Genomic DNA, 25,887 nt, shown 5'->3' with positions numbered 1-25,887 from the left:
GTTTTGGGAAAGCCATTCCTTCCCTACCAGAAGAAGGTTATCATTAGCATCATCGCTAACGGCTACACAAAGTGTAGACATACGCGCGCACCGCACACATGCACACAGACAGGGGCATTCCTGTGCCGTTTCAGAAAGTTCATGGAAATACGAATCACTGATGCATTTTGTTCATGTCTTATGATTGACTTGGGCAAATGAATGCGTTTTCTAACAAGTTGAATAGATTTAGTTGATTTCTTACTAAGTTCAATAAATGTTTGAATATTGTTGAATTTCGGTTTAATGTCTGGATTCCGTGATTCGGTCCGCAACGCCTATTTTATAGGGCCCTAGTCAATGAACTTGTCATAAATCAACATAGGATATGCCCTCTTCCCCCCCCCAACAAGACTCAAATATATATATATATATATATTGGAAATGTAAGCAGGGGTTGAGCTTCTTCAGTTTGTGTCACAAAGTGGATACGTTTCTGTGTCCCTTTCAGAGTGAGTGACACATTGACTTTATATAGTGTACCAAGAGTTGTTCCTCGCTTACGGCCATACCAGCCTGAATACGCCCGATCTCGTCCGTCTCGGAAGCTAAGCAGGGTCGGGCCTGGTTAGTACTTGGATGGGAGACCGCCTGGGAATACCAGGTGCTGTAAGCTTTTGTCCCAGTAGAGCGTGCTCTTGTGTCATGGAGCAACTGCTTTTTATTTATCACCCTAATAATATCATGGATTGTTATTGGACTAAATGCAGTTTGTGTGCTGCCCTGCCCTGATCAAATCAAATCAAATAATGGACAGTGCGTTTCCCTCAAAATATAGGCAGTACATGCAGCCTTTGTTTTTAGTCTAGGAGACAGTCAATGTCTGTAGTCCATTAGGGCACTATACAATCCCTTCAATGTTTTGCCTGATTCCGTTAATTCCCAAGTTCCCTTTTCTCCGTTTAGATTTCCCCGTTGACCGTTTGTCCCTGTTTTGGCAGGTTTTCGCTCTCAAAAGTACACCTTTTTAATAGCAAAACAGCACAATTGGATGTTCTATGTCCACAACAATGTTTAAACCCTATCAGGTGACCATTTGTGAGGTCTGGGAAAAATGTAAGACATTTAGATGTTGGGGTGTAGTTACCCTTAAATGCAAGCATGCACCAGGAAGAGACCTTTGTTTGGTTAGCGGTGTTGCTGTAGAACAAATGGCAACTGGAGTGATGCAAATGATCACGGTATAATTCTGCCATGCAGGCATAGGCTACTTTGTAGTTAACATTTACTTGCGAAGGTTTTGGGGAAAGCCATTCCTTCCCTACCAGAAGAAGGTTATCATTAGCATCATCGCTAACGGCTACACAAAGTGTAGACATACGCGCGCACCGCACACATGCACACAGACAGGGGCATTCCTGTGCCGTTTCAGAAAGTTCATGGAAATACGAATCACTGATGCATTTTGTTCATGTCTTATGATTGACTTGGGCAAATGAATGCGTTTTCTAACAAGTTGAATAGATTTAGTTGATTTCTTACTAAGTTCAATAAATGTTTGAATATTGTTGAATTTCGGTTTAATGTCTGGATTCCGTGATTCGGTCCGCAACGCCTATTTTATAGGGCCCTAGTCAATGAACTTGTCATAAATCAACATAGGATATGCCCTCTTCCCCCCCAACAAGACTCAAATATATATATATATATATTGGAAATGTAAGCAGGGGTTGAGCTTCTTCAGTTTGTGTCACAAAGTGGATACGTTTCTGTGTCCCTTTCAGAGTGAGTGACACATTGACTTTATATAGTGTACCAAGAGTTGTTCCCTCGCTTACGGCCATACCAGCCTGAATACGCCCATCCTGATTGGAGAAGTGACGACAGGTGCGTGTTTTGAGCTGTGAGTGAGTGTTTGCTGAAGAGTGTTTGCTCGAGAGCTATTTTTGTTAATTATTTGGATTTCGCAATATATTTTTTTGTTTGTTCTTGCAGTTGAATAGTTTTAAGTTTGGTTAGTCTTCCCCCTTGCAGTTTTGCTGCTTGGGGGAGAGTTTTCTTTTCGGATTCTTTTTTGAAGCACTATGACGGACAACATGGAAATGACAAACGGAATGGACAAAGACAACGAAAGGGCGCAACGGAAGAAAAATGAAGATAAAGAAGGAATGAAATATGGCAAAGAATACACGGTGGCAATTGAGTTGGAAGGAGAAGACAAAGTGACGACAATGGAACTACTACGAGCAATTAAGGAGGTGTGTGGAGAGGTGGTGGGATGCCGAATGAAAGGAGAAAAGAAGTATGAAGTTACGATGAGAAACGGAAAAGGAAAAGAACGTTTAATGGATGGAATACGGATAAAGGACACCAGGATTTTGGCGAGAGATGTTAATGTGAAGGAATTGGTGGTGTCTTTTATGAATCTCCCAGTATATGTAGAAGATGGTGTGATACTGGGCAAGCTGAGTAGCTGGGGAGTGGCAGCCGTTTCGGAGATAAGGAGGAGAGTTTGGCCAGGAACGGAGGTGGTTGATGGGACACGTTTTTGCAAAGTCAAGTTCACAGAAAAAGTGACATCATTGCCTTACTCTACAAGAATTGAGAGCGTTGGAGGGAGCAGAATATTTTAGGGTCCTTCATGACAAACAGGTCAGAGTGTGTCGTTTGTGTATTCAACCCGGGCACATAGTTAAAGACTGCCCTGAATTTAAGTGTTTCAAATGTGGCAAGCAAGGACACTATGTGAGAGAATGTGTCGGAGAGAAGGAAAGGAATTTCTGTGGTGGATGCAGAAAGAGATTGGCGGAGTGCAACTGTGGAGAGGTTATGGCTGAAGAGGGGAGTCAAGCACTATTCGGGAAGCAGTTGTATTGTCGCAAGAAGGAGAAGAAGATGGAGGAGAGGACGTGGTGGAGAGTGGAGAGACGGAGGAAGGAAGAAGGAGAAGGACCAGAAGATGAATGAAATTGGGAGTAGTATGGACTCAGAAATAAGAAGAGGGAGTTTTCAGGAGGAGGGGGAGTGGACTGGGGGGAAGCACGGGGGACTCACAGGTTTTGGGGGATAGCACAGTACTAACAAGTACCTCGGGGGTGAAGAAATGGAGAGGGGTTCGAGTTTGAGAACAATAACAGAAACGACAACGACGGCTATACATGAGACGGAGATGAACACGGGGAGCACAACGATGACAATACCAGAGACGGAGATGAACATGGGGAGCACAACGGATGAGGGTGACAAGAAGTTGAGTTGGCTGGATAACATGGACTTGGAGGAGATATCGGACACGGATGATGGAGAAAAGATTGAAAGAACGAGGGAAGGATACAGGAAGAGGAAAGCGGGGGAAGAGGGGGGAGAGAAAGGGTGGAAGAGGAAAGAAACTGGATAACAGGTAGAGGATAATGAAATTATATTTTATTATTTTATTATTTATTAGAATGGTAAATATAATGTCAATAAATGCAAATGGTTTGAGAACAATGGGAAAATTTAATAGAATAGTACAAATGAAGAATTCAGATATTTTATGTATTCAAGAGACGCACTGGGATAATGCATGTGTTTTAGAAGTAAAAAAAAATATGGAGGGATTTTATTTATGTTAACAATGGCAGGGAAATTCAAGTGGGGTTGCAATTTTATTAAGGAAGGATGTAGTAGAAAATGTGAAGAAGATATATAATGATAATAATGGGAGGATTTTAATTTTGGATTTTGAATATATGAATAGGGTTTTTAGGATTATAAATATTTATGCGCCGAATAATGAGATAGAGCGAAATAATTTATTTTTAGAATTAGGGAAATGGTGCAAGGGTAACTGTATTTTAGTAGGGGATTTTAATGTTAAAATGAATAGATTAGATATGAAAAGGGGAGCTATTTTTAGAAATGACGTATCTAGGGGGGTCTTAAGGAAGATTATGTTTGAAAACAGTTTGATTGATATATGGAGGGATGAGAATCCGAACAAGAGAGGAATTTCTAGAAGGCAGGTGGTTTTAGGGGAGTTGAAACAGACGCGAATAGATCTGGTTTTAGTAAATGAGGGTTTAAGGAATTTTATGAAAGAAATTAAGTATGTTTTTACAGCTTTTAGTGATCATGCGGCGGTGGTATTTTCTTGTGGAGTAAGGACACATACTAAATCTGGTGGGCTGTGGTGTTTAAATAATAGCTTGCTAGAGGAGGACAATTATATTGAGATGATATCAGAATGTATTGGGAAGGCCAAAAGACAACAGTTAATGGAGGTGAATATGGGGTTGTGGTGGGAGGAGCTGAAAACCAAATGTAAGGAATTTACTATAAAATATGCTGTTAAGAGGAATTATTTTTTGAAAAAGAAGGAGAGGGAACTACGTAAGAAGGTTAAACATGAACTTGAGTGTATAGAAAAGGATGAAGGTCATGGGGTGGAGGATTATTTACTGGCTAAGGATGCACTTGATGAATATGAGAAGAAGAAATGTAATGCGGCGATTGTAAGGAGTAGAGTGCAATATGCGATAGAGGGGGAAAGGTGTACTTCATTTTCTTGAATTTAGAAAAAAGAAGACAAGAGAAGATTTATATTACGGAGTTAATTAATGATAAAGGGGAAAAGGTTAATGATTTGGTGGGGATTCTGGATACGGTCGAGAGATATTATGAATGCTTATTTAAAAAAGAAGAGGTTAATGATTCCTGTATGGATAAGGTGCTTGAACACGTGGATACTAAGTTAACAGAAGGGGAAAAAACATGTGTGATGAAGATATGAGTCTAACTGACATTAAGGAGGCCATATTAGATGCTAATTGCAATAGGAGTCCGGGGTCTGATGGCCTAACTGCGGAATTTTATAAATCTTTTGCAGATTTGTTGGCTCCAATTTTAAGAAAACTGTATGAATATATTGAAAAGACTCAAGTGGTGCCAGATTCGCTGGCCACAGGAGTTTTAACCATACTGTATAAAAATAAAGGGAGTCGTGTAAATTTGGATAATTATCGACCGTTGACACTTTTAAATTGTGATTATAAGATCTTAGCCAAGGTCTTAGCTAATAGAGTTAAAAAAGTTATGGGAGGAGTAATAGCAGAGACACAAGGATATAGTGTACCAGGGAGGGATATTTCTGACACAGTGGGAACAATAAGGGATGTGATAAAGCATATGGGGGAGGAAGGGGGTTTGTGATGAGTTTGGATCTAAATAAGGCTTTTGATAGAGTTGATCATTCCTTTTTACTGCGTACACTTGGGAAATTTGGGTTTGGTGAAAGAATGATAGGTTGGATTAGATTACTGAATGGATATGCAAGGAGCAGAGTAAAATGTAATGGGATTTTAACAGATTATTTTCCTCTGGAGAGATCTGTTAGGCAGGGATGTCCGTTATCAGCTGCTCTTTATAGTTTATCGGTGGAGCCGCTTGCAGCAATGATTAAAGCAAACAAATTAATTCGAGGTATACGGATACCGGATGGGGGGGAGAGTGTTATACAGCAATATGCGGATGATACTACATGTACTGTGATAGATGTTGAAAGTGTGAAGAATGTAATGGAGTGTTTTGAGGTATATGGCAAGGCATCAGGGGCAAAACTTAATGTTGAAAAATCTGAAATAATGTATGTGGGGATAGATGAAAAAAGTGGACTGTGGATTCCCTTTCAAAAAGGCTGAAGGTTATATAAAGACTTTAGGGGTGGTTTTGGGGGTGGATAAAGAAGGGACGAGAGATGAGACATGGACTGGGGTTTTGAATAAAATAAAACATACTCTATCCTATTGGAAGGCAAGAAAACTGTTCTTGAGGGGGAAGGTGGTGGTGATTAATTCTTTGGTGGCATCCAAATGTATCTATGTTCTAGGTTCGTTGGATATGCCACAATGGGTGTTAAAAAGAATTCAATGGTTTGGTTACAGATTTCCTATGGGAGGGAAGGGGACTAGGATTGCAAGGGCAACTCTTATCTCGGATTTAAAGGATGGGGGGTTGAAATTGGTGGAGTTGGATGTGAAGAGAAAAGCAATGAGAATAAAAACTGTGCAAAAATACTTATATGGGGAGGTAGATTACGGATGGAAAAGGTTTTTTAAACATTTTTTGTACAGAAGTGGGGGTTGTGAAGAAAGTGGATTATTGATGTCATGGAAGAAGGATATGTTGGAGGGTTTGCCTGAGTTCTATAAAGAGGTGTTCTTGGCATGGGGGAATTTCTTCCTAAGATTGAGTACACATGTACAAATAAGGACAACATATTTAATCAGCCTGTGTTTTTGAATCCGAAAATAGAGAGTGGTGGGAAGGTGCTGTACAACAAAATGTTCATGAAGGCTGGGTTAATATTGGTAAAAGATTTTCTTTACGAGGTTATACCGGGGTTTTTAAGGGGGCAGGCAATTCTGGATACTGTGTGGGAGTTTGATGATACAGTGGAGAGAAAATTAGTATTACAGATATACGAAAGAATTAAATTATGCATTCCGGGTGAGTGGATAAAAGTGATAAATGGGGAGGGGGAATATGAGGACTGGTATGTGCTGCCAAGTCTCTATGTGGGTAAAGGATCGGGAAACAAGTATTATCAAAAGTAACACAGAAAAGATTGTACAAGTGTATGTTGAAGTCTGTGTGTGTGAGGCCTGCGGCTGAGAGGATGTGGAGAAAAATGTTTATTGATTTGGATGTTTCTTTGATGTGGGAGAATTTGGTTTTGTTTGGGAATAAACGAAATTGTGAGAACATGGATTTTATGGTACGGCATAATCGTATATACACAAATATTATTTTACATCAGATAAACCGCGATGTACGGCGGGAATGTGATGTGTGTATGATGAAGCCAGAGTCTTTGTTGCATTTATTTGTTGAATGTCCAAGTCTGACAGGTTTTTTCAAGGAAGTAAAACTTTTGTTGTGGAGGCACTGGAGAAAAAGAGTTTTTAGAAAGTTTTGCATGGGATAGGTTAATATTATTTGGAGTAATGGGGAAATGTTTGGGTGTGAATGTGTACCTGTTGAATATTGTTTTGAGTTTTGTGAGGTATGCAATTTACTGTAGAAGGAATATGAAACATTTTGAAGGGAAAAAGGTGAATGTCTGGGTAATCTTTAAAGCAGGTTTAAGAAAGCAGGTGGAATTAATGTATAATGCAAAACTAGAGAAATTTGAAAGTATGTTTATAAAGGGGAGTACTTTAGTGTCTATGGAGGAGGGAGGAGGGGGAGTTAGGGTTAACTTCTGAAATGGAGTATGTCTAATGTCTATATTAGATTATGTATTTTATGTTGATTAGTGAATAAGGATGGTGTAATTATGTTGTATTTGTTGTATTGTTTTGTTGATTTTGTTTTTTATAAATAAAATAAAAAATAAAAAAATACACCCGATCTCGTCTGATCTTGGAAGCTAAGCAGGGTTGGGCCTGGTTAATACTTGGATGGGAGACCTTCTGGGAATAACAGGTGCTGTAAGCTTATTGTTCCACAAAAGAGTACTCTTGTGTCATGGAACAACTGCCTTTTATTTATCACCCAAATAATATAATGTATTTTTATTGGACTAAATGCAGTTTGTATATGCTGCCCTGCCCTGATCAAATTAAATAATAGACAGTGCCTTTCCCTAAAAATATAGGCAGTACATTCAGCCTTTGTTTTTAGTCGTTTCATTAAGTTGCATGGAAATACTAATCACTGATACATTTTGTTCATGTCTTTATATAGTGTACCAAGATTTGTTCCCATGCTTACGGCCATACCAGCCTGAATACGCCCGATCTCAGAAGCTAAGCAGGATCGGGCCTGGTTAGTACTTCGATGGGAGACTGCCTTGGAATACCAGGTGCTGTAAGCTTTTTGTTCCACTAGAGAGTACTCTTGTTTAGGGCTGAACGATTAATTGCATTCGCGATAATATCGCGATTTGACTGAACGCGATTTTCTAATCGCAACGTCTGCGATTGATGTGGTCACGTGACGCGACTTTTCATGCTGTCCAGCGCAATGGCCTCTTGCTCGCGGAACAGTCAGAAACTGACACGCTGATACTTTAATATCGAAGAGGAACAGCACGTCGGTGGTGTGGAACTATTTTGGTTTTAAAAGAAGATGCTGAGCAGCATCAGGTGTTGTGCAGAGCATGCCGTGCTCGATTGCTACTTCACGGGTAACACTACAAACCTGTTTCAGCACTTAAAAAAATACCACAAATCAATGCATGACAGTTGTATGACCAAAATGCCGAGCATCAGTGCGCGAGACAAGCCAAATACCTCAAGACAGGGATCACTGACAGAAATGTTCGAAAGTGTCACTCCGTATGAACGTAATTCAAAACGGCACGGAGAAATCACTCGGACAATAACCGAGTTCATAGCCAAAGATATGATGCCTCTCCACGGTGACCAAGCCTGGGTTCATGGCATTAATACATACGCTTGATAAACGTTACAGTATACCCTCCCGCACATACTTCAGTCAGACTGCCATACCGGAGCTGTACAAAAAGTGCAAAGAGAAAGTCGCCGGAACTTAAAGCGGTGGAGTTTTTTGCTAGCACTACTGATATGTGGTCAAGCCGCACAGCTGAGCCGTACCAGAGTCTTACAGTCCATTTTATTGATGAAGATTTCAACCTCCGAGCTCGCTGCCTACAAACTACCTACTTCCCAGACGATCACACAGGGGAAAATATTGCAGCCGGCCTGAGAGAAGGGCTTGTCAGCTGGGATCTCCACGAGGAGAATCACGTCTGCATCACGACGGACAACGCGTCGAATATGGTGCTTGCTGCGCGGCTTAATGAATGGACCGAGGCTCCAATGTTTTGGCCACAGATTACATCTTGCCATTGGTAAGTTATCGTGTGTGTGTGTGTGTGTGTGTGTGTGTGTGTGTGTGTGTGTGTGTGTGTGTGTGTGTGTGTGTGTTTGTGTGTGTGTGTGTGTGTGTGTGTGCGCGAGTGCAGAGAGAGAGATGCGTCGATTAGTAAAGCTGAATATACAAATATATATAAATGATATTATATAAATCGGATGGGATTAAATAAATTCATACTTCCACTCCTTTTCTAATATGTAAATTCATTTTACTTGCTTATATCATATGTCTGTCTGTGGTGGAATGCCCACCTGCATTTTTTTTTCTTTTTCTTGTTTTTGTTTTTACATGTTTTTTTAGTGTTTATGAGAGAGAGAGAGAGAGAAGGAGAGAGAATTGACATGCAAATAAAGACCCTTTGAATTGAGAGAGAGAGAGAGGATGTGTTGTGGATGTGTGTATTTCAGGAATTACAGCTAATTTGAGTGTGTAATAGTGAGAGCCTTGTATCAAAACTCCAAATTGTGTGTAATACACTACTTTTTATTTCTTTTAGAAAATGCACTCAAAGATGACAGAGTGTCAAGGGCAACAGCACTGTGCAGGAAGCTGGTGGGGCACTTTTCCCACAGTTGGAAGAAAAAGCAGCCCTGACGGAGGCACAGAGAGACTCAAACTCCTTGAGCACAACCTCATAACGGAGTGCCCAACAAGATGGGGTTCTAAAGAAATGATGATTGCCAGAGTGCTTGAACAGGCCAAAGCCATTTCTCAGGTATTGTCTGGAGATCGATATGCACGCTCCCTTATCCCAACCTGGCGGATATTGACGTGTTGGAGTCGATTCTGCAAGGCACTGCATCCTCTACTGGAGTTTACTGATGCTCTTTCTGGAGAGGGAGTATGTAAGCATCTCCTACCTCAAGCCAGTTCTCCACCTTTTTGCCACATCAGTCCTGGCTGAAGATGCTGAGGACACTGACCTGACTAAATCAATAAAAACCAAAGTCCTAGCATACCTCAATAACAAATATGGAGACCCAAACATCCAGGAGCTTTTGGATGTTGCCTGTTTCTCCCTGGACCCTAGGTTCAAAATACAGTACATCAGTACAGACAACATCCCTGCTATCAAGACTCGTCTGAAGACAGAGATAGTAGACTTGGCACAACGTACATATCATTGGGTAAATAATTATGTATTTCACAAAAACAAAAATTTTCTGTAAAATCTAACTGGAAAACTAATGGCTGTTGTTTTCATCTAATAGGAGAAGAGGTCTCCGTACTGAAACTGTTCAGATGCCTCAAAGTGCACAGTCCTTGGGGGAAAACGAAGAGGTCTCTTGGCAGTTTTTCAAGACCAGTTCAGCCTCTCCTTCTTTGCCTGTAAATCTTGAAGATGTCGCAGAGGCAGAGATAAACAATTACCTGATGACTCCTACCATTGATGGAGAAGATGATCCATTGGCTTGGTGGAGGGTGCACAGATCAGCTACCCACAGTTGTGCACCATGGCACGCAAGTATCTTTGTGTACCTGCTACAAGCGCTCCCTCAGAGCGTCTTTTTTAGCACAGGAGGGAATATTGTGACTTGCACTCGCTCATCCTTGAAGCCAGAAAAAGTCAATATTCTGGTTTTCTTAGCAAAAAACCTGTGAGCCACTGGAGAACAGAACTGTTGGATAAGTATGGCTGGCAGTGCCATACTTCGTTAGTGAACTTTAGTCTGTGTGGTGTGTTATTGTTGTGTACTTGAGATAAGTGAGGCTCATCTATTTTATATTATAATATTCAAATCGTTTATAAAAAATAGTTTGTCTAATTAAAAGTGCATTTCTCATTTTTATTTATAACTTTATTTACTTTGATTTTACAAAATATTTTCAAAGCAAATTCCTTGTTTCAGTTGTGTGAAATGTTACTGACTTGGGAACAGTAAGTACATACAATTTAAAATTATTTTTTTCTTAAGACTGTTACCTTTTTGCACACAGTGTTTACAAAGTTCATGCCTTTGTTTAAATTATTTAAATGCACAGTGGCAAAGCCACAGATGTTTCTGTAATGAGCAGATTCAATAAAAATGTCATTTATTTCAAGTCATACATGTTTGAATTTAGTTCTAACTAAATAGACCCAGCCTATGGGAAAGAACATTTCACACTAAATGTATATACTATTGTGTTGGTCATATTTAAATCATTCATTATGTTTTGCTTAGGGGAAAAAAGGATAAATAAATTAAATCGCATATTAAATCGCATAATCGCAATATTGGGGGCAAAAAAATCGCAATTAGATTATTTTCCAAAATCGTTCAGCCTTAGTCATGGAGCAACTGCCTTTTATTTATCACCCTAATAATATAATGTATTATTATTGGAAAAATGCAGTTTGTATGTGCCTTGCCCTGCCCTGCCCAGATCAAATTAAATAATAGACAGCGTTTCCCTCAAAATGTGTCATGGATTAACTGCCTTTTATTTATCACCCTAATAATCTCCTGTATTTTTATTGGACTAAATGCAGTTTGTATGTGCTGCCCTGCCCTGCCTGATCAATTTAAATAATGAGAGTCGTTTCCCTTAAAATATAGGCAGTACATTCAGCCTTTGTTTTTATTCGGTTCATTAAGTTGCATGGAAATACGAATCACTGATACATTTTGTTCATGTCTTTATATAGTGTACCAAGAGTTGTTCCATCGGCTTCGGCCATACCAGCCTGAATACACCCGATCTCGACTGATCTTGGAAGCTAAGCAGGGTTGGGCCTAGTTAATACTTGGATGGGAGACCTCCTGGGAATAACAGGTGCTGTAAGCTTGTTGTTCCACTATAGAGTACTCTTGTGTCATGGAGCAACTGCCTTTTATTTATCACCCTAATAATATCATGTATTTTTATTGGACTAAATGCAGTTTATATGTGCTGTCCTAACCTGATCAAATTAAATAATAGACAGTGTGTTTCCCTGAAAATATAGGCAGTACATTCAGCCTTTGTTTTTAGTCGGTTCATTAAGTTGCATGGAAACACAAATCACTGATACATTTTGTTCATGTCTTTATATAGTGTACCAAGATTTGTTCCCATTCGTCGGCCATACCTGCCTGAATAGGCCCGATCTCGTCCGATCTCGGAAGCTAACAGGATCGGGCCTGGTTAGTACTTCTCTGGGAGACTGCCTTGGAATACCAGGTGCTGTATTTTTGTTCCACTAGAGAGTACTCTTGTGTCATGGAGCAACTTCCTTTTTATTTTTCACCCTAATAATATCATGTATTTTTTTTGGACTAAATGCAGTTTGTATGTGCTGCCATGCCTGCCCTGATCAATTTAAATAATAGACAGTGTGTTTCCCTCAAAATATATGTGTCATGGAGCAACTGCCTTTTATTTATCACCCTAATAATATCAGGTGTATTTTTATTGGACTAAATGCAGTTTGTATGTGCTGCCCTGCCCTGCCCTGATCAATTTAAATAATAGACAGTGTGTTTCCCTCAAAATATATGTGTCATGGAGCAACTGCCTTTTATTTATCACCCTAATAATATCATGTATTTTTATTGGACTAGAAATGCAAGTTTCTAGTGTGCTGCCCTGCCCTGCCCTGATCAAATTAAGTAATAGACAGTGTATTTCCCTGAAAAATATAGGCAGTACATTCAGCCTTTGTTTTTAGTCGGTTCATTAAGTTGCATGGAAATACTAATCACTGATACATTTTATTCATGTCTTTATATAGTGTACCAAGATGTATTCCCATGCTTACGCCATACCACCTGAATACGCCCGATCTCCGGGAAGCTAACAGGATCGGGCCTGCTTAATACGTTGATGGGAGACTGCCTTGGAATACCAGGTGCTGTAAGCTTTTTGTTCACCTAGGAGAGTACTCTTGTGTCATGGAGCAACTGCCTTTTAATTATCACCCTAATAATATCATGTATTTTTTTGGACTAAATGCGGTTTGTATGTGCTGCCCCTGCCCTGCCCTGCCCTGATCAATTTAAATAATAGACAGTGTGTTTCCCTCAAAATATATGTGTCATGGAGCAACTGCTTTTTATTTATCCCCTAATAATATCCTGTATTTTTATTGGACTAAATGCAGTTTGTATGTGCTGTCCTAACCTGATCAAATTAAATAATAGACAGTGCGTTTCTTGAAAATATAGGCAGTACATTCAGCCTTTGTTTTTAGTCGGATCATTAAGTTGCATGGAAATACTAATCGCTGATACATTTTGTTCATGTCAGAGTTGGGTACGTTCCATGGATTCCGTTAAGTGCATGCATATGCCTGTGTGATTGAGTGCTGGGTTTAGTGAACTTGTCGTTCCATCATCATGGATGGCACTGACCTTCTCTCGACTAATGTGTTTTGGCTAATGCAGTTTTCAGAGACTGGAGAAATCAATTGCTCAGTCAGGACAGGAGGTGGGCTTGCACACTGTAGTCAGTTTACTGAGACAGCCTAATAGACAGTGTGTTTCTCCCAAAATATATGTGTCATGGAGCAACTGCCTTTTATTTATCACCCAAATAATATCCTGTATTTTTATTGGACTAAATGCAGTTTGTATGTGCTGCCCTGCCCTCCATGATCAAATTAAATAATACGCTATGCGTTTCCCTCAAAAATATATGTGTCATGGAGAAACTGGCTTTTATTTATCACCCTAATAATATCCTGTATTTTTATTGGACTAAATGCAGTTTGTATGTGCTGTCCTAACCTGATCAAATTAAATAATAGACAGTGCGTTTCCTTGAAAATATAGGCAGTACATTCAGCCTTTGTTTTTAGTCGGATCATTAAGTTGCATGGAAATACTAATCGCTGATACATTTTGTTAATGTCTTTATATAGTGTACCAAGAGTTGTTCATGCGCTTACGGCCATACCAGCCTCAATATGCCTGATCTCGTCTGATCTTGGAAGCTAAGCAGGATTGGGCCTGGTTAGTACTTGAATGGGAGACCACCTGGCAATACCAGGTGCTGTAGGCTTTTTGTTCCACTAGAGAGTACTGCTGTGTCATGGAGCAACTGCCTTTTATTTATCACCCTAATAATTCATGTATTTATATTGGGGAAAATGCAGTTTGTATGTGCTGCCCTGCCATGCCCTGATCAAATTAAATAATAGACAGTGCGTTTCCCTCAAAATATATGTGTCATGGAGCAACTGCCTTTTATTTATCACCCAAATAATATCCTGTATTTTTATTGGACTAAATGCAGTTTTGTATGTGCTGCCCCTGCCCTGCCCTGATCAAATTAAATAATAGACAGTCGTTTCCCTCAAAATATATGTGTCATGGAGCAACTGGCTTTTATTTATCACCCTAATAATATCCTGTATTTTTATTGGACTAAATGCAGTTTGTATGTGCTGTCCTAACCTGATCAAATTAAATAATAGACAGTGCTTTCCTTGAAAATATAGGCAGTACATTCAGCCTTTGTTTTTAGTCGGATCATTAAGTTGCATGGAAATACTAATCGCTGATACATTTTGTTCATGTCTTTATATAGTGTACCAAGATTTGTTCCCATGCTTACGGCCATACCAGCCTGAATACACCTGATCTCATCTGATCTTGGAAGCTAAGCAGGATTAGGCCTGGTTAGTACTAGGATGGGAGACTGCCTGAGAATACCAGGTGCTGTAAGCTTCTTGTTCCACTAGAGGTGCTCTTGTGTCATGGAGCAACTTCCTTTTATTTATCACCCTAATAATATCATGTATTTTTATTGGACTAAATGCAGTTTGTATGTGCTGCCCTGCCCTGCCCTTCCCAGATCAAGTTAAATAATAGACAGTGCGTTTCCCTCAAAATATGTGTCATGGATTAACTGCCTTTTATTTATCACCCTAATAATATCATGTATTTTTTTGGACTAAATGCAGTTTGTATGTGCTGCCTTGCCCTGCCCTGATCAATTTAAATAATAGACAGTGTGTTTCCCTCAAAATATATGTGTCTTGGAGCAACTGCCTTTTATTTATCACCCTAATAATATCATGTATTTTTATTGGACTAAATGCAGTTTAGTATGTACTCCCCTGCCCTGCCCTGATCAATTTAAATAATAAAGTCGTTTCCCTTAAAATATAGGCAGTACGTTCAGCCTTTGTTTTTAGTCGGTTCATTAAGTTTGCATGGAAATCGAATCACTGATACGATTTTGTTCATGTCTTTATATAGTGTACCAAGAGTTGTTCCATCGCTTACGGCCATACCAGCTGAATACACCCGATCTCGACTGATCTTGGAAGCTAAGCAGGGTTGGGCCTGGTTAATACTTGGATGGGAGACCTCCTGGGAATAACAGGTGCTGTAAGCTTGTTGTTCCACTAGAGAGTACTCTTGTGTCATGGAGCAACTGCCTTTTATTTATCACCTAATAATATCATGTATTTTTATTGGACTAAATGCAGTTTGTATGTGCTGTCCTAACCTGATCAAATTAAATAATAGACAGTGTGTTTCCCTGAAAATATAGGCAGTACATTCAGCCTTTTTTTTTTAGTCGGTTCATTAAGTTGCATGGAAACACGAATCACTGATACATTTTGTTCATGTCTTTATATAGTGTACCAAGATTTGTTCCCATGCGTACGGCCATACCAGCCTGAATAGGCCCGATCTCGTCCGATCTCGGAAGCTAAGCAGGATCGGGCCTGGTTAGTACTTCTCTGGGAGACTGCCTGAGAATACCAGGTGCTGTAAGCTTTTTGTTCCACTAGAGAGTACTCTTGTGTCATGGAGCAACTTCCTTTTATTTTTCACCCTAATAATATCATGTATTTTTTTGGACTAAATGCAGTTTGTATGTGCTGCCATGCCCTGCCCTGATCAATTTAAATAATAGACAGTGTGTTTCCCTCAAAATATATGTGTCATGGAGCAACTGCCTTTTATTTATCACCCTAATAATATCATGTATTTTTATTGGACTAAATGCAGTTTCGTATGTGCTGCCATGCCCTGCCCTGATCAATTTAAATAATAGACAGTGTGTTTCCCTCAAAATATATGTGTCATGGAGCAACTGCCTTTTATTTATCACCCTAATAATATCATGTATTTTTATTGGACTAAATGCAGTTTGTATGTGCTGCCCTGCCCTGCCCTGATCAATTTAAATAATAGACAGTGTGTTTCCCTCAAAATATATGTGTCATGGAGCAACTGCCTTTTATTTATCACCCTAATAATATCATGTATTTTTATTGGACTAAATGCAGTTTGTATGTGCTGCCCTGCCCTGCCCTGATCAAATTAAATAATAGACAGTGTGTTTCCCTGAAAATATAGGCAGTACATTCAGCCTTTGTTTTTAGTCGGTTCATTAAGTTGCATGGAAATACTAATCACTGATACATTTTGTTCATGTCTTTATATAGTGTACCAAGATGTATTCCCATGCTTACGGCCATACCAGCCTGAATACGCCCGATCTCGGAAGCTAAGCAGGATCGGGCCTGCTTAATACGTTGATGGGAGACTGCCTTGGAATACCAGGTGCTGTAAGCTTTTGTTCACCTAGAGAGTACTCTTGTGTCATGGAGCAACTGCCTTTTATTTATCACCCTAATAATATCATGTATTTTTTTTGGACTAAATGCAGTTTGTATGTGCTGCCCTGCCCTGCCCTGCCCTGATCAATTTAAATAATAGACAGTGTGTTTCCCTCAAAATATATGTGTCATGGAGCAACTGCTTTTATTTATCACCCTAATAATATCCTGTATTTTTATTGGACTAAATGCAGTTTGTATGTGCTGTCCTAACCTGATCAAATTAAATAATAGACAGTGCGTTTCCTTGAAAATATAGGCAGTACATTCAGCCTTTGTTTTTAGTCGGATCATTAAGTTGCATGGAAATACTAATCGCTGATACATTTTGTTCATGTCAGAGTTGGGACGTTCCATGGATTCCGTTAAGTGCATGCATATGCCTGTGTGATTGAGTGCTGGGTTTAGTGAACTTGTCGTTCCATCATCATGATGGCACTGACCTTCTCTCGACCAATGTGTTTTGGCTAATGCAGTTTTCAGAGACTGGAGAAATCAATTGCTCAGTCAGGACAGGAGGTGGGCTTGCACACTGTAGTCAGTTTACTGAGCACAGCCTAATAGACAGTCGTTTCCCTCAAAATATATGTGTCATGGAGCAACTGCCTTTTATTTATCACCCAAATAATATCCTGTATTTTTATTGGACTAAATGCAGTTTGTATGTGCTTCCCTGCCCTGCCATGATCAAATTAAATAATACACTGTGCGTTTCCCCTCAAAATATAGAGCAGTTCATTCAGCCTTTGTTTTTAGTCGGATCATTAAGTTGCATGAAAATACGAATCGCTGATACATTTTGTTAATGTCTTTATATAGTTTACCAAGAGTTGTTCATGCGCTTCACGGCTATACCAGCCTCAATATGCCTGATCTCGTCTGATCTTGGAAGCTAAGCAGGATTGGGCCTGGTTAGTACATGAATGGGAGACCACCTGGCAATACCAGGTGCTGTAGGCTTTTTGTTCCACTAGAGAGTACTGCTGTGTCATGGAGCAACTGCCTTTTATTTATCACACTAATAATATCATGTATTTATATTGGAAAAATGCAGTTTGTATGTGCTGCCCTGCCATGCCCTGATCAAATTAAATAATAGACAGTGCGTTTCCCTCAAAATATATGTGTCATGGAGCAACTGCCTTTTATTTATCACCCAAATAATATCCTGTATTTTTATTGGACTAAATGCAGTTTGTATGTGCTGCCCTGCCCTGCCCTGATCAAATTAAATAATAGACAGTGCGTTTCCCTCAAAATATATGTGTCATGGAGCAACTGGCTTTTATTTATCACCCTAATAATATCCTGTATTTTTATTGGACTAAATGCAGTTTGTATGTGCTGTCCTAACCTGATCAAATTAAATAATAGACAGTGCGTTTCCTTGAAAATATAGGCAGTACATTCAGCCTTTGTTTTTAGTCGGATCATTAAGTTGCATGGAAATACTAATCGCTGATACATTTTGTTCATGTCTTTATATAGTGTACCAAGATTTGTTCCCATGCTTACGGCCATACCAGCCTGAATACACCTGATCTCATCTGATCTTGGAAGCTAAGCAGGATTGGGCCTGGTTAGTACTAGGATGGGAGACTGCCTGAGAATACCAGGTGCTGTAAGCTTCTTGTTCCACTAGAGAGTGCTCTTGTGTCATGGAGCAACTTCCTTTTATTTATCACCCTAATAATATCATGTATTTTTATTGGACTAAATGCAGTTTGTATGTGCTGCCCTGCCCTGCCCTTCCCAGATCAAGTTAAATAATAGACAGTGCGTTTCCCTCAAAATATATGTGTCATGGATTAACTGCCTTTTATTTATCACCCTAATAATATCCTGTATTGTTATTGGACTAAATGCAGTTTGTATGTGCTGCCCTGCCCTGCCCTGATCAATTTAAATAATAGAGAGTGCATTTCCCTCAAAATATTGGCAGTACATTCAGCCTTTGTTTTTAGTCGGTTCATTAAGTTGCATGGAAATACTAATCACTGATAAATTTTGTTCATGTCTTTATATAGTGTACCAAGATGTATTCCCCTGCTTACGGCCATACCAGCCTGAATCGCCCGATCTCGGAAGCTAAGCAGGATCGGGCCCTCTTAATACGTTGATGGGAGACTTCCTTGGAATACCAGGTGCTGTAAGCTTTGTTCACCTAGAGAGTACTCTTGTGTCATGGAGCAACTGCCTTTTATTTATCACCCCTAATAATATCATGTATTTTTTTGGACTAAATGCAGTTTGTATGTGCTGCCTTGCCCTGCCCTGATCAATTTAAATAATAGACAGTGTGTTTCCCTCAAAATATATGTGTCATGGAGCAACTGCCTTTTATTTATCACCCTAATAATATCATGTATTTTTATTGGACTAAATGCAGTTTGTATGTGCTGCCCTGCCCTGCCCTGATCAATTTTAAATAATAGACAGTGCGTTTCCCTTAAAATATAGGCAGTACATTCAGCCTTTGTTTTTAGTCGGTTCATTAAGTTGCATGGAAATACGAATCACTGATACATTTTGTTCATGTCTTTATATAGTGTACCAAGATTTGTTCCATCGCTTACGGCCATACCAGCCTGAATATGCCCGATCTCGTCAGATCTCGGAAGCTAAGCAGGTTTAGGGGCCTGGTTAGTACTTGGATGGGGGACCACCTTGGAATACCAGTTGCTGTAAAAGCATGTAGAAGCTATGACGTGGACTGAAATCTGTGTTATACGCTAGATATGAAGATGTGATGTGGAAATATGAAGCTATATATGTAAAAATAAGCTGTGAAGCTATGAGATGTGAAGATGTGATTGAAATATGAAGCTATGATATGTAAAAAAATAAGCTGTGAAGATGTGATGGAAATATGAAGCTATGATATGTAAAAAAATAAGCTGTAAAGCTATGATGGGTTATTTCAAAAAAAAAAAAAAACAAAATACACCCGATCTCGTCTGATCTTGGAAGCTAAGCAGGGTTGGGCCTGGTTAATACTTGGATGGGAGACCTCCTGGGAATAACAGGTGCTGTAAGCTTGTTGTTCCACTAGAGAGTACTCTTGTGTCATGGAGCAACTGCCTTTTATTTATCACCCTAATAATATCATGTATTTTTATTGGACTAAATGCAGTTTGTATGTGCTGTCCTAACCTGATCAAATTAAATAATAGACAGTGTGTTTCCCTGAAAATATAGGCAGTACATTCAGCCTTTGTTTTTAGTCGGTTCATTAAGTTGCATGGAAACACGAATCACTGATACATTTTGTTCATGTCTTTATATAGTGTACCAAGATTTGTTCCCATGCGTACGGCCATACCAGCCTGAATAGGCCCGATCTCGTCCGATCTCGGAAGCTAAGCAGGATCGGGCCTGGTTAGTACTTCTCTGGGAGACTGCCTTGGAATACCAGGTGCTGTAAGCTTTTTGTTCCACTAGAGAGTACTCTTGTGTCATGGAGCAACTTCCTTTTATTTTCACCCTAATAATATCATGTATTTTTTTTGGACTAAATGCAGTTTGTATGTGCTGCCATGCCCTGCCCTGATCAATTTAAATAATAGACAGTGTGTTTCCCTCAAAAATATATGATGTCATGGAGCAACTGCCTTTTATTTATCACCCTAATAATATCATGTATTTTATTGACTAATGCAGTTTGTCTGCCCTGCCTGCCCTGATCAATTTAAATAATAGACAGTGTATTTCCCTCAAAATATATGTGTCATGGAGCAACTGCCTTTTATTTATCACCCTAATAATATCATGTATTTTATTGGACTAAATGCAGTTTGTATGTCTGCCCTGCCCTGCCCTGATCAAATTAAATAATAGACAGTGTGTTTCCCTCAAAATATAGGCAGTACATTCACCTTTGTTTTTAGTCGGTTCATTAAGTTGCATGGAAATACTAATCACTGATACATTTTGTTGATGTCTTTATATAGTGTACCAAGATGTATTCCCATGCTTACGGCCATACCAGCCTGAATACGCCCGATCTCGGAAGCTAAGCAGGATCGGGCCCTCTTAGTACGTTGATGGGAGACTGCCTTGGAATACCAGGTGCTGTAAGCTTTTTGTTCACCTAGAGAGTACTCTTGTGTCATGGAGCAACTGCCTTTTAATTATCACCCTAATAATATCATGTATTATTTTGGACTAAATGCAGTTTGTATGTGCCTGCCCTGCCCTGCCCTGATCACAATTTAAATAATAGACAGTGTGTTTCCCTCAAAATATATGTGTCATGGAGCAACTGCTTTTTATTTATCACCTAATAATATCCTGTATTTTTATTGGACTAAATGCAGTTTGTATGTGCTGTCCTGACCCTGATCAATTTAAATAATAGACAGTGCGTTTCCTTGAAAATATAGGCAGTACATTCAGCCTTTGTTTTTAGTCGGATCATTAAGTTGCATGGAAATACTAATCGCTGATACATTTTGTTCATGTCAGAGTTGGGACGTTCCATGGATTCCGTTAAGTGCATGCATATGCCTGTGTGATTGAGGCTGGGTTTAGTGAACTTGTCGTTCCATCATCATGATGGCACTGACCTTCTCTCGACCAATGTGTTTTGGCTAATGCAGTTTTCAGAGACTGGAGAAATCAATTGCTCAGTCAGGACAGGTGGGCTTGCACACTGTAGTCAGTTTACTGAGCACAGCCTAATAGACAGTGCGTTTCCCTCAAAATATATGTGTCATGGAGCAACTGCCTTTTATTTATCACCCAAATAATATCCTGTATTTTTATTGGACTAAATGCAGTTTGTATGTGCTGCCCTGCCCTGCCATGATCAAATTAAATAATACACTGTGCGTTTCCCTCAAAATATAGGCAGTTCATTCAGCCTTTGTTTTTAGTCGGTTCATTAAGTTGCATGGAAATACGAATCACTGATACATTTTGTTAATGTCTTTATATAGTGTACCAAGAGTTGTTCATGCGCTTACGGCCATACCAGCCTCAATATGCCTGATCTCGTCTGATCTTGGAAGCTAAGCAGGATTGGGCCTGGTTAGTACTTGAATGGGAGACCACCTGGCAATACCAGGTGCTGTAGGCTTTTTGTTCCACTAGAGAGTACTGCTGTGTCATGGAGCAACTGCCTTTTATTTATCACCCTAATAATATCATGTATTTATATTGGGAAAAATGCAGTTTGTATGTGCTGCCCTGCCATGCCCTGATCAAATTAAATAATAGACAGTGCGTTTCCCTCAAAATATATGTGTCATGGAGCAACTGCCTTTTATTTATCACCCAAATAATATCCTGTATTTTTATTGGACTAAATGCAGTTTGTATGTGCTGCCCTGCCCTGCCCTGATCAAATTAAATAATAGACAGTGCGTTTCCCTCAAAATATATGTGTCATGGAGCAACTGGCTTTTATTTATCACCCTAATAATATCCTGTATTTTTATTGGACTAAATGCAGTTTGTATGTGCTGTCCTAACCTGATCAAATTAAATAATAGACAGTGCGTTTCCTTGAAAATATAGGCAGTACATTCAGCCTTTGTTTTTAGTCGGATCATTAAGTTGCATGGAAATACTAATCGCTGATACATTTTGTTCATGTCTTTATATAGTGTACCAAGATTTGTTCCCATGCTTACGGCCATACCAGCCTGAATACACCTGATCTCATCTGATCTTGGAAGCTAAGCAGGATTGGGCCTGGTTAGTACTAGGATGGGAGACTGCCTGAGAATACCAGGTGCTGTAAGCTTCTTGTTCCACTAGAGAGTGCTCTTGTGTCATGGAGCAACTTCCTTTTATTTATCACCCTAATAATATCATGTATTTTTATTGGACTAAATGCAGTTTGTATGTGCTGCCCTGCCCTGCCCTTCCCAGATCAAGTTAAATAATAGACAGTGCGTTTCCCTCAAAATATATGTGTCATGGATTAACTGCCTTTTATTTATCACCCTAATAATATCCTGTATTGTTATTGGACTAAATGCAGTTTGTATGTGCTGCCCTGCCCTGCCCTGATCAATTTAAATAATAGAGGTGCATTTCCCCTCAAAATATTGGCAGTACATTCAGCCTTTGTTTTTAGTCGGTTCATTAAGTTGCATGGAAATACTAATCACTGATAAATTTTGTTCATGTCTTTATATAAGTGTACCAAGATGTATTCCCATGCTTACGGCCATACCAGCCTGAATACGCCCGATCTCAGAAGCTAAGCAGGATCGGGCCCTCTTAATACGTTGATGGGAGACTGCCTTGGAATACCAGGTGCTGTAAGCTTTTTGTTCACCTAGAGAGTACTCTTGTGTCATGGAGCAACTGCCTTTTAATTATCACCCTAATAATATCATGTATTTTTTGGACTAAATGCAGTTTGTATGTGCTGCCTTGCCCTGCCCTGATCAATTTAAATAATAGACAGTGTGTTTCCCTCAAAATATATGTGTCATGGAGCAACTGCCTTTTTATTTATCACCCTAATAATATCATGTATTTTTATTGGACTAAATGCAGTTTGTATGTGCTGCCCTTCCCTGCCCTGCCCTGATCAATTTAAATAATAGACATTGTGTTTCCCTCAAAATATATGTGTCATGGAGCAACTGCTTTTTATTTATCACCCTAATAATATCCTGTATTTTTATTGGACTAAATGCAGTTTGTATGTGCTGTCCTAACCTGATCAAATTAAATAATAGACAGTGCGTTTCCTTGAAAATATAGGCAGTACATTCAGCCTTTGTTTTTAGTCGGATCATTAAGTTGCATGGAAATACTAATCGCTGATACCATTTTGTTCATGTCAGAGTTGGGACGTTCCATGGATTCCGTTAAGTGCATGCATATGCCTGTGTGATTGAGTGCTGGGTTTAGTGAACTTGTCGTTCCATCATCATGATGGCACTGACCTTCTCTCGACCAATGTGTTTTGGCTAATGCAGTTTTCAGAGACTGGAGAAATCAATTGCTCAGTCAGGACAGGAGGTGGGCTTGCACACTGTAGTCAGTTTACTGAGCACAGCCTAATAGACAGTGTGTTTCCCTCAAAATATATGTGTCATGGAGCAACTGCCTTTTATTTATCACCCAAATAATATCCTGTATTTTTATTGGACTAAATGCAGTTTGTATGTGCTGCCCTGCCCTGCCATGATCAAATTAAATAATACACTGTGTGTTTCCCTCAAAATATAGACAGTACATTCAGCCTTTGTTTTTAGTCGGTTAATTAAGTTGCATGGAAATACGAATCGCTGATACATTTTGTTCATGTCTTTATATAGTGTACCAAGAGTTGTTCATGCGCTTACGGCCATACCAGCCTCAATATGCCTGATCTCGTCTGATCTCGGAAGCTAAGCAGGATTGGGCCTGGTTAGTACTTGGATGGGAGACCACCTGGCAATACCAGGTGCTGTAGGCTTTTTGTTCCACTAGAGAGTACTGCTGTGTCATGGAGCAACTGCCTTTTATTTATCACCCTAATAATATCATGTATTTATATTGGGAAAAATGCAGTTTGTATGTGCTGCCCTGCCATGCCCTGATCAAATTAAATAATAGACAGTGCGTTTCCCTCAAAATATATGTGTCATGGAGCAACTGCCTTTTATTTATCACCCTAATAATATCATGTATTTTTATTGGACTAAATGCAGTTTGTATGTGCTGCCCTGCCCTGCCCTGATCAAATTAAATAATAGACAGTGCGTTTCCCTCAAAAGATATATGTCATGGAGCAACTGATTTTATTTATCACCCTAATAATATCATGTATTTTTATTGGACTAAATGCAGTTTGTATGTGCTGCCCTGCCCTGCCCTGATCAATTTAAATAATAGACAGTGCGTTTCCCTCAAAATATATGTGTCATGGAGCAACTGCGTTTTATTTATCACCCTAATAATATCATGTATTTTTATTGGACTAAATGCAGTTTGTATGTGCTGCCCTGCCCTGATCAAATTAAATAATAGACAATGCGTTTCCCTCAAAATATAGGCAGTACATTCAGCCTTTGTTTTCAGTCGGTTCAATAAGTTGCACGGAAATTCGAATCACTGATGAATTTTGTTAATGTCTTTATATAGTGTACCAAGACTTGTTCCCACGCTTACGGCCATACCAGCCTGAATACACCCGATCTCGTCTGATCTCGGAAACTAAGCAGGATTGGGCTTGGTTAGTACATGGATGGGAGACTGCCTGGGAATACCAGGTACTGTAAGCTTTTTGTTCCACTAGAGAGTGCTCTTGTTTCATGGTGCAACTGCCTTTTATTTATCACCCTAATAATATCATGTATTTTTATTGGAAAAAATGCAGTTTGTATGTGCTGCCCTGCCATGCCCTGATCAAATTAAATAATGGACAGTGCGTTTCCTTGAAAATATAGGCAGTACATTCAGCCTTTGTTTTTAGTCGGATCATTAAGTTGCATGGAAATACTAATCGCTGATACATTTTGTTCATGTCAGAGTTGGGACGTTCCATGGATTCCGTTAAGTGCATGCATATGCCTGTGTGATTGAGTGCTGGGTTTAGTGAACTTGTCGTTCCATCATCATGATGGCACTGACCTTCTCTCGACCAATGTGTTTTGGCTAATGCAGTTTTCAGAGACTGGAGAAATCAATTGCTCAGTCAGGACAGGAGGTGGGCTTGCACACTGTAGTCAGTTTACTGAGCACAGCCTAATAGACAGTGTGTTTCCCTCAAAATATATGTGTCATGGAGCAACTGCCTTTTATTTATCACCCAAATAATATCCTGTATTTTTATTGGACTAAATGCAATTTGTATGGCTGCCCTGCCCTGCCATGATCAAATTAAATAATACACTGTCGTTTCCCTCAAAATATAGACAGTACATTCAGCCTTTGTTTTTAGTCGGTTAATTAAGTTGCATGGAAATACGAATCACTGATACATTTTGTTCATGTCTTTATATAGTGTACCAAGAGTTGTTCATGCGCTTACGGCCATACCAGCCTCAATATGCCTGATCTCGTCTGATCTCGGAAGCTAAGCAGGATTGGGCCTGGTTAGTACTTGGATGGGAGACCACCTGGCAATACCAGGTGCTGTAGGCTTTTTGTTCCACTAGAGAGTACTGCTGTGTCATGGAGCAACTGCCTTTTATTTATCACCCTAATAATATCATGTATTTATATTGGAAAAAATGCAGTTTGTATGTGCTGCCCTGCCATGCCCTGATCAAATTAAATAATAGACAGTGCGTTTCCCTCAAAATATATGTGTCATGGAGCAACTGCCTTTTATTTATCACCCAAATAATATCCTGTATTTTTATTGGACTAAATGCAGTTTGTATGTGCTGCCCTGCCCTGCCCTGATCAAATTAAATAATAGACAGTGCGTTTCCCTCAAAATATATGTGTCATGGAGCAACTGGCTTTTATTTATCACCCTAATAATATCATGTATTTTTATTGGACTAAATGCAGTTTGTATGTGCTGCCCTGCCCTG

General features: G+C 39.4%; 7 non-coding genes and 11 pseudogenes across 7 annotated transcripts; all 18 read left to right on the top strand.

The window, feature by feature from the left end:
* The first annotated feature begins 537 nt into the window (after window positions 1-537).
* Window positions 538-655, top strand: LOC121583692. Its single transcript, XR_006003557.2, has one exon. It is a non-coding gene; the product is annotated as a 5S ribosomal RNA (ribosomal RNA).
* A 7,070-nt stretch (window positions 656-7,725) lies between these two features.
* Window positions 7,726-7,834, top strand: LOC121563161 (annotated as a pseudogene).
* Window positions 7,835-11,509: 3,675 nt separating this feature from the next.
* LOC121563157 lies at window positions 11,510-11,628 on the top strand (annotated as a pseudogene).
* Window positions 11,629-13,702: 2,074 nt separating this feature from the next.
* On the top strand, window positions 13,703-13,821 carry LOC121563174 (annotated as a pseudogene).
* Window positions 13,822-14,370: 549 nt separating this feature from the next.
* Window positions 14,371-14,489, top strand: LOC121563173. The gene has a single exon (XR_006660478.1). It is a non-coding gene; the product is annotated as a 5S ribosomal RNA (ribosomal RNA).
* A 555-nt stretch (window positions 14,490-15,044) lies between these two features.
* On the top strand, window positions 15,045-15,162 carry LOC121563158 (annotated as a pseudogene).
* Window positions 15,163-15,432: 270 nt separating this feature from the next.
* Window positions 15,433-15,551, top strand: LOC121563166 (annotated as a pseudogene).
* A 695-nt stretch (window positions 15,552-16,246) lies between these two features.
* Window positions 16,247-16,355, top strand: LOC121563176 (annotated as a pseudogene).
* Window positions 16,356-17,240: 885 nt separating this feature from the next.
* LOC121563175 lies at window positions 17,241-17,359 on the top strand (annotated as a pseudogene).
* A 549-nt stretch (window positions 17,360-17,908) lies between these two features.
* Window positions 17,909-18,027, top strand: LOC121563154. The gene has a single exon (XR_005999784.1). It is a non-coding gene; the product is annotated as a 5S ribosomal RNA (ribosomal RNA).
* Window positions 18,028-18,969: 942 nt separating this feature from the next.
* LOC121563168 lies at window positions 18,970-19,090 on the top strand (annotated as a pseudogene).
* Window positions 19,091-19,707: 617 nt separating this feature from the next.
* Window positions 19,708-19,826, top strand: LOC121563169 (annotated as a pseudogene).
* Window positions 19,827-20,370: 544 nt separating this feature from the next.
* LOC123489206 lies at window positions 20,371-20,479 on the top strand (annotated as a pseudogene).
* Window positions 20,480-21,357: 878 nt separating this feature from the next.
* On the top strand, window positions 21,358-21,476 carry LOC121583664 (annotated as a pseudogene).
* Window positions 21,477-22,026: 550 nt separating this feature from the next.
* Window positions 22,027-22,145, top strand: LOC121563155. Its single transcript, XR_006660476.1, has one exon. It is a non-coding gene; the product is annotated as a 5S ribosomal RNA (ribosomal RNA).
* A 1,555-nt stretch (window positions 22,146-23,700) lies between these two features.
* LOC123489204 lies at window positions 23,701-23,819 on the top strand. Its single transcript, XR_006660480.1, has one exon. It is a non-coding gene; the product is annotated as a 5S ribosomal RNA (ribosomal RNA).
* A 689-nt stretch (window positions 23,820-24,508) lies between these two features.
* LOC121563162 lies at window positions 24,509-24,627 on the top strand. The gene has a single exon (XR_005999792.1). It is a non-coding gene; the product is annotated as a 5S ribosomal RNA (ribosomal RNA).
* Window positions 24,628-25,370: 743 nt separating this feature from the next.
* LOC121563165 lies at window positions 25,371-25,489 on the top strand. The gene has a single exon (XR_005999795.1). It is a non-coding gene; the product is annotated as a 5S ribosomal RNA (ribosomal RNA).
* Window positions 25,490-25,887: the final 398 nt, after the last annotated feature.

The sequence above is a fragment of the Coregonus clupeaformis genome, unplaced genomic scaffold (assembly GCF_020615455.1).
Source record: "Coregonus clupeaformis isolate EN_2021a unplaced genomic scaffold, ASM2061545v1 scaf2865, whole genome shotgun sequence".
Taxonomy (NCBI): Eukaryota; Metazoa; Chordata; class Actinopteri; order Salmoniformes; family Salmonidae; genus Coregonus; species Coregonus clupeaformis.
The sequence above is the reverse complement of the archived record's forward strand: the minus strand, read 5'-3'. Positions and strand labels throughout refer to the sequence as shown.